Here is a 16,645-nt window from a genome sequence, read left to right on the forward strand (position 1 = left end):
TGGTAACTTTTGAGAATCAAGCAATCCAATTGTATAGGCCTAAATGAGCGGTAGAATTAATAGTCAAATTATCTTTAATTACATGTAGTTTTTGCACATTTGAATAAAGACAAAGTAGGCTATCATTGAAAACCATAAGTGTTATACACAAGCTGGATATAGCTAGCATAGTAGTTGAGTGTAATTAACATGTCAGTAGTTTGTTTTGAAGACATGTAAAAAGGTGTAGATGCAAGATTTGGCTGTTAAAGTTAAATCAAAAGTAAATGTAGCTGAAACAAATTCAATCCAGAAATGTGCTAATTATGAAGTTTGGTTTACAAAATACAAAATCTACAAGAGATAAATCAGACCATTTAACTGAATCATGCTGCTGTACATGTTGGACACTTGCGTATGCTCCGCGTGTCCCATGTTGTTCAGTCACCTGTGTTCGTGCAGCACGTTAACCCCCTTGACTCTTCTCCTGTTGTCTAACTAGTAAAAGTTGGACCCCAAAGCGTAGTTTTCTTCCAGCTGAGCAGCTCCTGTCAGTCACCGCCCGACGGGTCAGCAATGCTCGGGGATCGTTGAGGCTCTGAGGCGTCCTGGCACGAAGACCTGCACCTAATATCACGCTTCACAACCCGGTCAATACCCGGTAGCACGGTGGGAAAAAAAAAAAAGCCCAGCTCAGCCTAAATGCTCCCAGAACACTAAAGGACATACTGTCATTCACCCGGCTGCTCGCCGAGGTCAAAGCCACCAAGAACAAATCAGCCGTCATCTGTCTGGGAAATGTAAGAGCCCGTCAGCCGGCTGGCAAACCCGTCAGACATCCAAGTAAGTACGGAAACCAATTAGTCAGTCAAAGAGTCACAACTTGTAGAACTGACTTCAGATTTTAGATTTTTTTTTTTTATGTTTGAAGTCACAAGCTGTCACAATCCACAGCTTTTTACAGCATTAGTCTGTCATGATTGTCTAATTCAGGCAACTGACAAGTCTGAATAATATCTACATTTCAAATGGCTGCTGCCTGAATCTGTTTACACAAAGCTCATTTTCAACATTAAGAATACAATATTTTTAGTGTTTAGCTTTGGAGAGAATAAGGTTTTAAGGAAAATAGCCCAAGACATGTACAAAAATTACCCCTTTTTTTTTTTTTTTAGCATGGCCATTTTTGCACCTCCGTCCAGCTATTCTAAGAATAGAAAAATAAAATAATGCAAAGTTTTCCCAGTAGGTTACATGGACAGGAATGCAAAAATGAAATAGGCAGAACAAAAAAAAATATGTTAAGATTTAATGGAAATGTACAAAAATGATCATAGGATGAGTTGTACATGACCACCTCTCGAATACTTCTCTATAACAGCAATCACTGTCAAAAATACTTTTCTATAATTTATGAATGAAAGATGAGTTTTTTATGGTCTACTTGGAGTATGGTCTCCTGATTTTGCCCTATTTCTTTCATATTTTTTATTCATTTGTTTGTTTGTTTTGTGACGATCTTGTTGCGATTTTTGTTTCCTTTTTTGAAATGTTTTGGTTTTATGTTTTGCATGTCGGTTTCGTTGAGGACCCGATGGAAACGAGACGGCACATCTCAAGGGGTTATTCCTAATATCGGGATTAATCCTAATGAAGAATTTCCGGATAGAAAAGAAAAAATTCCCACAACAAACGTGATATTTCCCAAATTACCAAAAAAAAACAACCAGAAATTTAAAAGAATCTAAAGACGTTAACTGTTGAGAAGTAACCTGAATCTATTCATCTGAGGAGCTTCTGGCAGCAGCCTGAATGCCTCACTTTACAACTCTCGTTGGCATGAAGTCCATCCATTGCCTCACTTGTTTCACTGTATTTTCATCAGCTTCGCCCCAACCCTCAACATCTCTCTCCTCGTAACCTAAAATGCTCACACCCGATCCACGTTTCTCCACCTGTCTCCTAAGGTGGAGAAGAAGCTGAGATCGCTACACTAACCATGTAGAAAGCTTTCACGGATGGCATTGATTTTCAAACAGAGCGGGGGTGTGAATCGGTCCCTTTCATTGATGTTTCTGAAAACTATTCATGAGGTAGATGTATGGAGGTCAGCTGAAATACAAAGAAAACAAACATTTCTTGTGGTCAATAATAACAAACAAATAAAAAAAATATGACGTCGATAATGAAAAGAGCCGCAATCTATGAAATGAGCTGCAGCGGACAGAGCTGCACTGAAAGCACAAGTCTTTGTGCGGTGGAGCTTTTGTTGTTTGTCATTCTGTTTCGGTGAGAGCTGCGCAATCAATTGACAAAAAAAAAAAAGAAAAGAAAAAGGAAAACGGTGCTGCTTCCAAACTGAAGAACTTTTCTGGAGCGAAATGCTTCGGGCATCCCAATAAACAATGCACGGCAGCGCTGTGCGGAGATCCCTCGTAAAAAAAACAGTCAGTATGCATGTTGTGAGATGACACTTCATTCATATTCGAGCATTGGACTCTCACCCTGTTAGCATTTTCAAACAGGGTGACAAAATAATCTGTGTATCATCATTAAAACACAACAGAAGAATATATATATATATATTTTTTAAAGCTGGCATTTTGGTTTTTTTTTCTGGTACAACAGAAGATTAAAGTTCCCAGAAGGTTAGCAGACATTCTCTCAATAACAAACACAGGAGTCTCCTTTGAAGGTCTTTGTTTTGACCATCAGTTTTCATCATTTCAACTTTGTGTCGAAAAAACCTGTTTGTACATTGGTTTGGAATAAAAAAAAGAAGAAAAAAAAAAAAGAAGGGACTTAAATGGCTGTAAACGTGACTCTACCCTTGAGGTTCAGCTGCTGATGCTGTGGAGAAAGAAGCACATCAGAGACGCACGTTTTAAAATGATTTACTTCGATAAAAGATCCTCCAGAGTTAAGTATTAGTCCTCAGCATTTTATAATCACAACTTTGTGCCATTGAGTTTTTTTGAAAGCAGAAAATAATGAATACATGTATTATGATGAGCTAGCAAAAACTCATTCAACCGGAGTTGGACACCATAAATATGAGACTAAGACTCCCAGACACTCTGTTGCTGCTGTAGCTGTACATGACATAAAAGATAAAAGTATATAGACATAAAAGTTTCGGTTTAAGTTCAGTTTGAAGATTTGTCCTCAATCACTCTCCCCACAATTCTCTTTTCTGTTTTTTTTTTTTTAGACTTGAGAGGAAAATGTTCATAAATATCAATGAAAAATGTGAAACGTCCTCGTCACTGTTACACTGGAGCCCAAATCCTGTTTATTCTTGTTGGGAGGAGGGTTGTTATTCCTTAGTGTTAGACACATGACATAGTACTGCTGTGAGAAGCGTTAAAGTATGTCACAGTTTTAATTGTCAATGTCAAAAATCTCAGTTGACCTAAAGAGAAACGTGTCTGTAACCTAGATTATGATTGTGGCAAGAGAAAGAGAAACTTTTCTCACTAAAAATATAGACAACAAACATATCGCAAGCTCTTATCGCACACAAAATACTTCCACATTTAGGTTTGACAGAGAATAATTCTCTGAATCTATTGTCAACCTATTCGCCAGGTTTTAAACATCCATTTAAGAGTCTTTTGACCAAAACCCAAAGCCCTACACAGCCTGCAGCAGGTGTTGTGAATATAAAGTAGAGTGGGAGTGCATCAGTCATTGGCTGGCTTCATTTGGTATGCAAAATAAAAATGAGTTATACAAAACGAGGCCTGGCAGGAGGCTGCACGGGGGCTCCGGTACAGCTACAGAGCAAAGCCACAAAGTCAAAGCAAAAACAGGCTTTAATTTACCAAAATAAAACACACAATGTCAAAGCAAAGTCAGTGCATTTTACTGAAAGACAAATCACATGAGTTCATCAGCTGTTTGAGTGGTCAACAGTGTAATTCACCACGAAATAAACAAAGTCAAATCTAAATTCACCACACAATAAAACTTACATTTCTCCTGCAGAATTCTGTTTCTACTCAAACTGATTTGCTATTTCCTGCAGAATATTTTCTAAAACTAGCTCAAATTTTCCAACAGTTAAAAGTATGTTAAATTATGCACACTCAGAGTAATAATCAGTATCTACCTGGCCACATGAACACGGCCTGGTGCCCACTTACAGTACAGCCAAGAATTTGGTCGTGAGTCTGCAAAGAAATGACATCATGTTGCAAAACGTGGTTGAAACTGCGTTGTAACTCTCCTGACAGAGAAACACTGCTGCATGTACTTTTGTTATTAGCAGGTCTTGAGCTGCATGAGAGCATGAAGTAACTCCACTTGCATTTCTAAAGAGATGATCCTCTTTATAACTCGTTGAGGCAAATTCTGAAGCGATCAGTTTACGAGCTGCAAAGATGTTTCACTAAAAACAACATCTGAGAACTTCATTAATATCCTCTGAAGACGATCAACGTATCGATTGAATTTCGAGGCAACTCATCCGATCGTTACGGAGACATTTCGAAATCAAAGGGCCGGACCGACCGACGGACCGAGCTCCATCCACGGAGCCACGCTGGCCACGCCAGCGTAATAGCCGCAGGGTGTTAAAAAATTTCCCCTCGGGGATTAATAAAGTACATACCTACCTATACCTACTTACCTACCTACCTTAGCTTGTCACGTTTACCGTACAGCAGGGTGCTGTTATATTCTTTGATGAAGATTAAAATGTCAGACATAAACCCACATAGCACATCATTGAAAATGATATGAATGCACCGGATGTTTGTTTTTTTTACCGCCACATCCGTATTTCGGCTGTGAATCCAGTCGATGACAAACAGGATTGCACTGCTTACAAATGCCATGTAAATGTTACCCATGGAAATATTTACTATCAGCTCGGGCGTGAAAAAAAAAAACCCACCACCGCTGTGGTTTGCAGAGCAGAAAACCTTTTGAAATGTTAATAATCCAGGCAAATGTAGGCAGAGATGAACACAATATTAGCATACTGTATGATAGGTGCAATTTACTTTTGACACACAAAACACACAAGGTGTGTTATTGTTACGCCCGGGGATGAGAGAGAGAGAGAGAGAGAGAGTGCTCCCTGACACCCTCTAAAACATTTAAAAACAAAACCTTTCCATTACGGCGCAGGCAGCTTTAGTTGGTATCTCGGCTCCCCCCCCCTCTCCGCTCTCAGCCCGTCCTCATTCATATGCCGCCTGCCTACCCTGCTCCTGAAAAGCCTCTCTTAACATCCCTGTGTGGCTGCATGGTAAAACATCGTGGCAGATTAAACAAGCGCCGAGACGTGATCCAGGAGCAGTTACACGCCAACTGCGATGATGCCGATAAAGGCCGCGGTGTAAATCTACGACTTCACTCGGCAGAAGTGAGAGATTTACACGGTATTCACATCAGAGCGTGAAAACCCAATTTAGAGAGAGAAATTACTTTTCTCACCTCCCTCATTGTGTGTCGGTTTTAAATGACAGATGACTATAGAGCGATGTCAGACTCTTCAAACTTTGTATTTCATGACAGAAGTTGAATGGGAGTCTATGGAGCTGTAGCCTTTTTGGAGTCACCCCCCCCACCCACCCAGTGGCCCTCGGTGGTATTGCAGTTTAAGGCACATTGATCTCATTTTTCAGACCTGGAAGCTCGGTCCACTTTTATATACAGACTTTCTGATGTAGACCCATACATTTTACGGTATCATGTTTTGGATTTCTTGTCTGTCTTTTAGTCTTTCTTTCGGTGTGGTTGTTGTGTTTCCTGTTTTATTTTGAAGTTCTTGCCTGTCCTTTCATTTCACTTCCTGCTCTTGTGTGTTTCCTGCCCATTGATCTTCCTCAGCTGTGTCCAATTTGTCATCTCTTATTGACCTCACCTGTTTCCACTTAACCATCGGCCTCCTCCGTTTTATACCCCTTCTTGTTTTCCTTCCTTCTGTGTCAGTCTCTGTTTGCCTGTCCGGTCCCGTTTCTCAGCGTCTCTGTCATTTTGTAAGTTTTGAATCCTTTCCCAGCTCCTCATTCTGTTTCCTAGAAAAAGTTTTAGTTGTGTAATTCCTCTTTTGTGTTCTTTTGGATTCAGCCCCAGATGGCTCGCTGTGTTTTTGTTTCCCCTTTTGGATATCTCACTCTTTCTTTTTTAATTATAAAAAAGATGGAGGGCGTTTGGTGTAGCGCGTTTGGGTCCTCTCTCTTCCTTTGAACAAATATTGACACTCAGGATGTGTTTCTGATGATTTAAAGGTGTCTGAAAGGATGTCAGAATGAAGGAGTCACACAGGAGATGGATAAGAAGGCTTAATATAAACCCATCCAATCGTGATTTCCATGGGACTTGTACAAAAGGATGTATATTTGTAGATTTACTTCAACACTATCATGAAGGCTTTGAGCCTAAATGTCATTTAAAAAAAGCTTTGTATTATTTTCAGAATGTGTACTTTGGCTTTTTCTTTCTTGTATGCCAATAAAGCCATTTGACTTGTTTGAACATTAAGAAAATGTAACTCCTAGATTTTAAATTGTAGCTTTCAGTGATGAATTGTACTGAACGCTCAAATTTTACCATTGAAAGGGCTGAGACTTTCCCATCGACTATTTTGCGAAAACACCCACATTTGCTTCGAAGGCTAAATGGTTAGGTCTATAAATGCCTAGAGCAGCTTCAGAGCAAATAAACAGCACGTATTTATATATGCTGTATTACATTTAGGGTATTCAAACATCATCATATTATTAAAATCAAGTAATATCCCTCATGGAGTCATTAATGTTGTCAAACCAAAAGCAGTGTTGTCTGCACTCCTGAAAAGGTTCATCATTACCCGAGAGGGCTGCTGGGCAAAAATCTTTTTATTCGTGATGCACTTTCCACTTGGAGAAAGGACCTGAAATCATCAGAGGTCGTTCCTCCAAATGAATTCAAGTCAGACTTAAAAAAACTGGAAAAATGGCACGATTGGTGAGCGCTTTAGTTTATGTGGATGCTTTTGGAAACGCGCATCTTAACTGCTTTATGTTTTGTGCTTTGACAGTGTCCGAACTTATTTATGTCGTCTGCATTGTATTCATCGCCACAACTATAGATTTTTATTCAGCTTTCTGGGCCAGGTCAAATTTCAAATACTTTTACCTGCTACATAAAATAATATCACTAGATTTCTTGATCAAAATGAGCTAAAAATCATGTTTTTTTTCTAATAAAACTTGTAATTAATTGTTGAATAATCATTTAGGTCGCTGTATCCTCAGTGAGGGGGCTACTGTAGTTGACTTACTGTCCCTGAGGGTGCAGGGAATCCCCTCCCTGACCGCCGGACCTGAACCGCTATATTACATGAAGGCAAACAGACTGTGATCAGCAGCCCGGAGCCTAATGGGACCCCAGATGACTCTTTCTTAAACCTTGTCGGAGCACAATAGCGTAGCCTGCAGGGATTTTTTTTTTCTGCTAAAGGATTCTAGCAGACCAGGAGGTCTTGAAGCCCTTTTAATGACTAAAGTACTTTGCACTCGAGCTGTGACAGCAGTGAAAGCTCTCTCACTCTCTCTTTCCTTCTCCCACCCTCCCTCCCTCTCTCCCTCCCTCCCTTCTTTCCCCATCACTCTGCAGAGTGCAGCCGAACAGAAAGCAGCCTCTGCGTCTCATGCCATCTCCGCGGAGCCAGGCGGAGGTCGGTGAGCGCTGCGGACGCAGGAGTGCAAAATTCGTCAGGGATCTGGACAGTGTGGAAGTGTGGAGAGGACAGGAGTGGAGAGGAGAGGCAGACCGTCTCCCTCCTTCACTCGCCGGGCTTTTCTGCAGCATCCTTTCACTTCATCATGGATCTCTGGTGTAAAAAAGTCTGGGGAATATTTGCACAGGTCACCCTGATACTCTGCAGCTCGTACGGGGCAGCAAAAGCAGGTGAGTTCTCCAGTTTACATTCACTTCAAATGTCTCACAAGATGAAGCTGATTTTCCTTCTGCTGCGAGTTGAAGTGTAGTTTATATTATTCTGTCTTTTATTTCTAATGCAAATTTGTGTTTTTTTTTTTATTTTTTTATTTTTTTTAAAGCCTCTGGATTTTGGGAACTTGCAGAGCAATATCTTTTCATTGATTTGGTTTCATACATAACTTCGTGCACTGACTTCCACTGGACTGTGGGCAGTTGGAGGCAGTGTACAAAGTATGTGATTGAGAAATATTTCCCTCTCCTGCAGCTTATTAAGTATTTACCACTGAGCAAGGCACTCAGTCCCCACCTGCTCCAATGGAGCTGCGTACAATTTGGAAAGTGTGGCAGCATGACTGTGAAGCGGACCATAATTCTTATCAAACAAGGCTTTTGTTTTCTTTTTGTATTCTCAGAGGTTTTGATGCTGATATAAGTGAGCAAACGTCTCTCAGAAAGAAAGAAGCATGAGGAGAATAGACAGTTTGGGCTTGTCTGGTTTACTTAATTTAAAAGCAATATTCAGACTAAAATAATGTATTTTTTAATGTTATCTTACTCTTTTTTTTCCGCCTGCCTGATTTTTCTTCAGATTCTTTGTTAGTATGATGTTTTAAGGCCATGGGAACATGTTTACGTTTCAAAATATATATATTTCTCTCCTTTACTGGTTTTAAATAATTTCATGTGTGCACAGTATAAAAGTTTGAATGCAAAAATAATATGTCCAGCCCGTGCATGCTTATGAAAGACACCAATAGTTAAAAAAAAAGAAAGAAAAGAAACTACACCGTGCATTTCAACTGATTCTAAACAAATAAACCATCCTAATGAGGCCTAAAGCACCAAAGCAGGCCTGGATTTTGATCAGACACTTTTGAAATAGAATCCTATTTCTAAATTGATTGGTGGCGACTTGGCATAGCATGGCTCGATACATGCAGTTACCAAAAAGAAAAGGCATCCCAAAAAGCTTGGGTCACATAAGCTTATTACAGCACTTGGATCCTGATCACACACTCTGCCGATGGAAATGTCAAAAGAGGGATCAGTTCACGTAGGAGCTGTTTGCAAACCCAGAGGAAGAAAGTATGTCGGAGAGTAAATTTCTGTCCTGGGGCGAAAGCTGTATTAAATTATATTTTGAGTCAACATGCCTGAGCAAATAAGATTTATTAAACAGTTTTAGGAAACCAAATACCGCAGAGGGATTCAGTGGGGGCAGAGCTGGACAGACAGATGAATGGTAGATATTACCATGTCAGGTTTATATTCCCCTTGACAGACAGCAGCCACTGGAGGGAGACTACGCTGACATTATGGGCTTTGAAAGAGTGAAATATAAAGCAGATAAAGACATTTCTTTGCCCCCGGGGGAAATGGTTAGGACTCAGCCGAGTGCATCAGAAACTATAACCGGGAGAAAAGAGACTGCGGCCGTCTCTCTCTCTCAAATCGATAAGTTGTGCTTGCAAAACCCATTTCTGCCCTCTTAGAAAGCAAACACACAGTACATCATCCACTTAATAATCTCCAACGCACAGACCTCTAATTTTTTTTGACTTTGTGTTAGTGCTGAGCCAGTGCCACCGGCAAGGTCTGACTCCAGCTATTAGTCAGAGAGCACAAACAGGGGCCTCACTGAGGGGCGGGGGGGACAGGAAGTTGAAAGAAGTCATCATCAGTGTTCAGAGATGTTGTCACTTGTGTGAATTTGCAGCAATTAAGTTGCGTCTTTGACACACAAAAGAGGTTTAAGAGATCTTTCTCTCTCTTTCTGTCTGTAGTATTTCACCATCGTTGTCTCCTCTCAGCTGATAAGAGTCACTGAAGTGTTTGTTTTTAATCGCAGCCTGATGACAGATAATACCACTGCTTCCCTATTCTGTGTGTGTGTGTGTGTGTGTGTGTGCGCGTGCACGTGCGAGCATATCCACGTGTTATCAGTGTGCTTGTGTGTGGAGTGTGCGCTTTCCTCATAGGAAATGAATGAGAACCCGACAACAGGGACAGTAAAGGCGTATCTGTGTACATGGTGACTACGTGTGTGGGGTTTATTTCCGCCTGTGTGCGCAAGTGGCAAATGAATGAATCCCACAGAGAGGTTCAAAATAATGCCAGGAGGTGAAGAGGCGATTTAAAAATAATAAAAAAGCAGATGAAACAATGCACTCCTCTTAAAAAAAAAAACAACAACCCAGCTGTGAAGGTCATCCGCGCACGTAGATGAATTCGACTCGTATCCACATTTGTTTGACCTTTGGTTGCCGTAGTAACCATGATGGGAGCAAAAGAGGAAGTAAGGTGATGTATTATAAAAAGTGTCAAACTTATGTCACGTACACACTCTAACAAACGTATTAATTTGAACCCAAACTGTGATCTTCTCCTAAACCAAACTGCAACCATTTCATAGCTACATGTTTATAATTGTTACTATGACAACACGTGTCCGGTACACCTGTCGGTGGTACTCTCCAGCGGTCGTGTATGTGGCTTTGGCAAATGATATATTCTTGTCTAGTGTGTACGTGTTTGGCCTCGGAGGGCGTTGCAAAACTAAACTTCGTGAGTCATTGGAACTAAACTTCTTTGTTGTTTCAGTGTGATTTCCTTGTCTTCCTTCAGATTAGCTATATTTGTCTTTCTCCCTCAAAGCCTCTTCAAAAGTGGTGGTTGTTGGCTGATGACGGATGCTGAGCTGTAGAGTGTGGCGTGTTTTGTTATTCAAGAAAAAAACGGGAAAAAAACTAAATCACGACCGTATGTTTTGTATCAAACAAAGTTGTGACCATGTTACGTTTTTTTAATTAACATCTTGCAGAAACAGTGCTATTGAACACCTTTGGCAAGCTGCAGATACATAGACACTGATCATATCAGGAATATGTTCACTACAAAGTATTATTTTCCACCAAAACATCCAGTCTTGCTGTGTAAAATCCTCTTGAAGTGACAATATTAATAATTAACTATTTTTAAGTTGTAGTTTAAAGTTGTTGTTTAGGAATTCGTTGCTTTGGTTCAGATTAGGGAAAATCAATAGTGATTTGAGACTACAAATCATTTCCAGGATTACAAAAATGAAAAACTTGAGGTTATTTACAATTGATTAGGCCAATACAGTGACTTTGTTTAAAGGAATTGCAGCTAAAATTTAATAAGAATAAGATACATGTTCATCTCATGGAGGGAAGTTTAAGTGTCGTAGCGTTGACGTATAAAAAACTAGGACACATAATGTCGGCCGAGAAAGCCAGTTTACATGAGAATAGAGTTTAAACAAACACACTTTTCAACATGAAACGACCTCTTGTCTCTCTAATCCTTTCCTGAAGAGATTTACTTTACTCACTTCTCATGAATGGAGCGTGATTACTTGAAAAGCCAATCACGCTGTCTTATTGTGACATCGTTATGTCTCATCTACGAGAAATCTTTCAGCAGCTCCAGCAGCTGTGTCACTCAGCAGCGTGATGCATGCGTCTATTAGGAAGCAACAAATCATCACATCGTCACATCATCACCTTCATTCCCTTATTATTGACTTCAGCACGTGCCCGAGCTGACAGGTTTCATATCTCGCTCTGCTTCCTGTCAATCAGCTCGACAAAGGAAGAAATAGAAATCTCAACAAGGACACACACACACACACACACACAAAAAATCTGATTTTGTTTATTTCCAACTTGTATTTTTGCCTGCAATGAAGGTAAACCACAGACAGGAAGCTGCTTCCTGCTGGACATGTGATGTTTCCCTCCGGTTTGGTCATCCAGGTGATAATCAGTGATGATGCAGATTAATAATTGGTTCATCAGACTGTGAGGATTTTGATGTGCGAGGTCAGTAAATGTGTTCTCACACAGCTGGTTTCTTCCAATAAATAAACCAATTCACTGTGCCATATCGGAGTGTAATGTTCTTCAGTGTCCTCAGATGAACGTAAACCCGTGAATATGCTCTAATTAGTCTGAATGTGTTGTTTGCATCTGTGCAAAAAAAATAAAACACTGCCCTCGACGCGATGAATGATTCATGAGACGCCGGGGTTCGTTGGCAGCGGAGATGGGAAAAGTGAGAGGAAGCCGAGGAGAACCTCCGCATCATATTTCTTCTTTAGTGTCATTTAGTAAAATGTGCGTTTCGGAGAAATGGTGGGAGCCACGAACGTGAGCCGACGAACTCAAGGCCGCGTTACAGGCAGCGGGGGTTAAGTCGGAGCTGTCGGTCGGGGATCTAGATTTATTAACCCGGAGACAAGTAGTTAAGTGATAAAACTGACAAGAGGCCTGCGGTCAGAGTTTGTCGCGCACTGATATTTGCTCAAGGCCGGCGCTCCTGAATCTCTGGCCCCCCACTAAACACACACTCATTCATCACTCGGTCCTGTCGTCATCTTAGATGACTTGTCTTTGGTCCAAGAATCTGTCAAACACCGCTGAGGTCAGTGTGCTCTGTCACGGCGTCGTAGTGGGTCCTCATCTGTAGTAGAGAGACTTCACTTCATCTGGAAGGAGTCCAACCGTGTGACGGCCCTCCCATTGTTTTGTGAACTGCTGTTTTAAAGACACTAATCTGTCATTTTGGTCGTCGCCATCTAGTGTTTTTTTTAGAGTCAGATGTGACCGATATTTAGACGAGCCGCGGTTCAGCGAGTGGTGGATCGTACTGAGACTCCGAGAACACGAGGGTGGATCCGAAAGTTCAGGGACTGATGTGCGCTCTCTGCTCAAGTTATATGTGAGTGAAGAATTGCCAATTCAACCGGAACACTGCTCACAAAAACATATGTAACTCTGGTGATGATTTTTTACTGACGAAGATTAAAGCTTTGTTGTTCTTCCTGCACGTCGTGATGCTGGAAACCTGACTGCACCCCAACCATGTCAATCAAACAGGGCACGCACCCCCCCCCCCCACAAAAAAAACCAAAACACAAAAACATACCTCTTTTTTTAAGATCTAATATCTAATCAATGATCAAAAGGAGTGAATTTTAGTTCATGTTCAAGGTCTAATTAGCTGATGTTAAACCCAAACTGAAGCGAAACTTTAAAATGACTAAAGTCATAGATAAATCATTGCTACAGCAAATTCCTCCATTAGAGTAAGGTGAAGGTGAGGATGATGATGGCTGCTGCCTCTGAAGAAGCTAATGATGTTATTAAAGATGACAGGGGAAAAAAGGGGAAGAACAAGAAGGATGACAAGGATGATTTTTAAAGAGGATGTTGTCGTGATAATAATAATTATGACGATTGAGAGGGAGATAAAGACAATAATTAAGAAGAAAAATGTGATAATTTCTCATTAGTTACGCATGCATGTCTCTACGCTTGTTTCTTCATGAAAATAGAACCAATAACTCTTCAGTTACACACAAACCTTTCAACAGTACTTCTAAACCCTCCCAGAAAATCAATTATACCATAACTGTGTATTCATTTTGATTAATGAACATATCTTCCCAGCTTGTTACTGTATATTGCTAACCTGTCATTTATTGCCACTCCCCTGAGTGTCATATATTAACTTCACGTAGCTCAAACGGATGCTGCCATCGCTAACATACATATTTAAATAAAGGACAGAGCCAGTGCGGTGCATTAGGAATTCGGGGAATGACTTCAGTGGATGTTTTATCGTCTCTGCGGTCCTTCGGACTGTAAATCGCCATCTGTTCCCTCTAACGCACACCGGCCCGCCACAAGGGAGACTGTAATGAGATCAGATGCAGAGTGTCGGTAAATGCGAGCGCAGTCCAAATGTCATCGCTCTTAAAAGACGGTAGCTGACATTGAATACCGCAGGACAAAGCCAAAACTTTAAGATGAAATGGAGACAAAGTGTCTCGCAAGCATTTTAATGGCTCAGTTAATGAGGTGGAAGAGACGGCACAGAAAGAGGAGATTGTATACACCTTTCAGCTCCACCGGACCGTTTCAGAAACTTTCTCCCTCTTCACCTCGTTTTTATGGTACTTCAGCTCAGGGTCAGTTTCAGAACGGTGGCTCTGCAGCTGGCAGAGATTCAAAGACAAATCAACACAGCACAGCCGAGTAAAACTTCTACCGGTGCGTTTTTATATGTACAAAATAATTAGCTGGTGTCTGTGAAATCATGACTCATCGCATTTCTGTTTTGTTTTTTTGTTTTTTTTTTTTTTTCCAATTTCCATTGCATACCGATCCCTCTGAGGAGCAAACATCAGAGGATTGTTTGTAATAATAAAATCTGTCAAAATACAGACAGCCATGGTTGCAAATGCACTTACTTAGATGAGTATCAAAGGTTCCCCTCCTACACTGAAATATGGAGAAAAATATTAATTTATATTGCGCATTAGATGAAAACACCCACATTTTGATTTAAAAGCTTATTCAATTAAATGTAGTGAAACGTTCCTGTGTCAGATTTCCCAAATCTTTTATATTATAATGTGCCACCAAAAATAGTAAACTACTTCATAACCATAACAAGGAAAGTATCTGAGCTTTTGTCATTGAATCCATGTAAGATGTAAATCTCGAGTTTTGCATGAACACATCTGCATCTTTACAAAAATGTTATGCTGACCTCAAACAAACTGTGACACAAACTATAGCAGGAATGTTTCATAACAGCTTGTGCAACGTCTGTCCATGAATATTAGAAATAAGTTTGTTCCGTGTTGATTTGTACTTGTCAACATACGAATGCTGTTATTATGATAATTCTGTTTATATTTCGGTGGAACAACGTACTAGAATTTGAATTTGGTTATAGTCATTGTAATGTGGAAATTCAAGTTACAGTGTGTGTGCAGTGATTGAGGGGAAGAAGTTAGAACTTGAGGACGAAAATTGATTTTTGAATTAAGACAACAAGGACAGGGTGTTTTTTATTATTACTATTATTACTATTATCGACGGTTGAAGTCAAAACTATCGATCTGCTCGTCAGCTAGAGAATTTTGAAGACTAAGTTTGAGATAACGTTACAGTTTGTGAAGTAATTTAGACATGATTTCTAATAAATATCACCGTGATCTGTTCAGTCATTAGTTTCTTTTTGTCACATGCTTATCCTTAAGGAAACCAACCGTCCACTGTTCGGGATTGTAACACACTTACAGAACTTTACTGAAGGTTTTTAAGAGCATGTTGCAGCAGAGGACACTGGATTTTAAAAAGGGGTCTGTGCTTCAAACGGAGTCTGTGTTCAGTCCCCTGCGTGAGCACACTTCTTTTGAAAATGTGTCTGTGTGTCCTACTTGAAGCCCCGCCAACTCCGGGAGTGCTGATCAATCGCTGCCGCCTGTGCACTCATCTCTTTGTGAATCTGGGAAATCAGTAGAGTAAGACAAAAGAAATAGATGCTGATTTATCGGTGTGGAACTTTTCAACTGGTGATCACATTTTAACAATTGAAACGTGAAGTCGCGATGAAGGATGAAATGCTGTGAAATGATACGTGACACACACACACACACACACACACACACACACACACACACACACACACACACACACACACACACACACTCCATCTTTGAAGAGGTCATGTGAGTCGAACAAAACCTGGATGGTATAGTGCTGCGTAAATTATTTTTTAAATGTTTGCCTTGAGGTTGTTTTCTGAGATGTGAAACATGTTTGCCCAAATGACAAAGACAATAAAACATCCTGCTGTGAATTTTTTATTTCACGTACAGATCATCAGCTAGTTGCTACCAGCTATTTAAAAGACACGCCAACAAATCATCGAATTAATGTTTTGATGAGTTTATTATTCAGTATTAAAAAAAGAAAAAAAAAAAGAAGCTAAACAGGGCCATTAACAAGCTTTCCCATTTATGCACCAATTTCTTTTTGATCTTTTTGTTCCTTTTTCACTTTGTTAAAGCATTTGGTAGTCAAATGTCTCTCTCGAGGGCACAATGACAGTTGAATTTTTCCCACCAGGTCAGCGATTAAAGTGCCTGACTTTCTCCTCACCAGCCAGATCGTGTAACCTTTCTGTCGCTGCAGCATTTTCCTGATGAGCTGAAAGTTAAACCTGTGAAAAGGGATTTGAGGCAGAGTTCTGCTCCTTTTTCTAATTAAAGGGGTGCAATAATCGGCACAGTGTGTGTGTGTGTTCCTGAAGTGGCTGTAATCTAAAGTAAAGGGCTTTTTGTCTGGCATGTAGAAGTTCCAGTGATGAAGAGAGCTCTCTTGACGTGCAGCCAGAAGCTTATTGAATCTATAAATTGGTCTGAAACTCCTCGCTAAAGTGTACTTCCCAAGGTGCTACTTATGATTTTCAGTGTCCTTGTCCTAAATTAGATGTGGGTGAGGCAGTGAGTACACTTAGGACATGCATCAGTGAGCATAAGATTAACATCAGCAGGAAGGACTTCTGCCTTCCCTGTTGCCTGAAATGTTCTGCACAGGGCGCACACAGCGTTAAAATTCCCCACCATGCCGAGGGTCAGGGCCTCCCGCCGGGGGACGAGGCTCCACTTTCTGCTCAGAAGCAGAAGCCCGGTAGATTTTTTTTTTTTTTAATGTGAAGCACACTGGAACAGGGAACTTTCTCCGTGTGGTCTGCGATTGGGATGTTTTCTCTGTTCGTTACCAACAATTTCCAGAACACATCCCTTATTTTAATTTTACATTAGAAGAAATGTTAATATTTGGCTCATTTCCTTCATGCAATGAATAATGCAGTTGATTTGAAACTTTTTGCCCCCCCAAAAAAGGTGATTCCA

At 40.4% G+C, this 16,645-nt stretch overlaps 1 pseudogene; it reads left to right on the forward strand.

Annotated features, from left to right (window-relative positions):
- LOC138629287 (contactin-associated protein-like 4) overlaps positions 1 to 16,645 on the forward strand; it is a 95,094-nt pseudogene that overhangs the window by 25,164 nt on the left and 53,285 nt on the right.

Source organism: Brachyistius frenatus, unplaced genomic scaffold (assembly GCF_029030835.1).
Source record: "Brachyistius frenatus isolate BFR_SWC_R1_liver_20210118 unplaced genomic scaffold, ASM2903083v1 Contig_113, whole genome shotgun sequence".
Taxonomy (NCBI): Eukaryota; Metazoa; Chordata; class Actinopteri; family Embiotocidae; genus Brachyistius; species Brachyistius frenatus.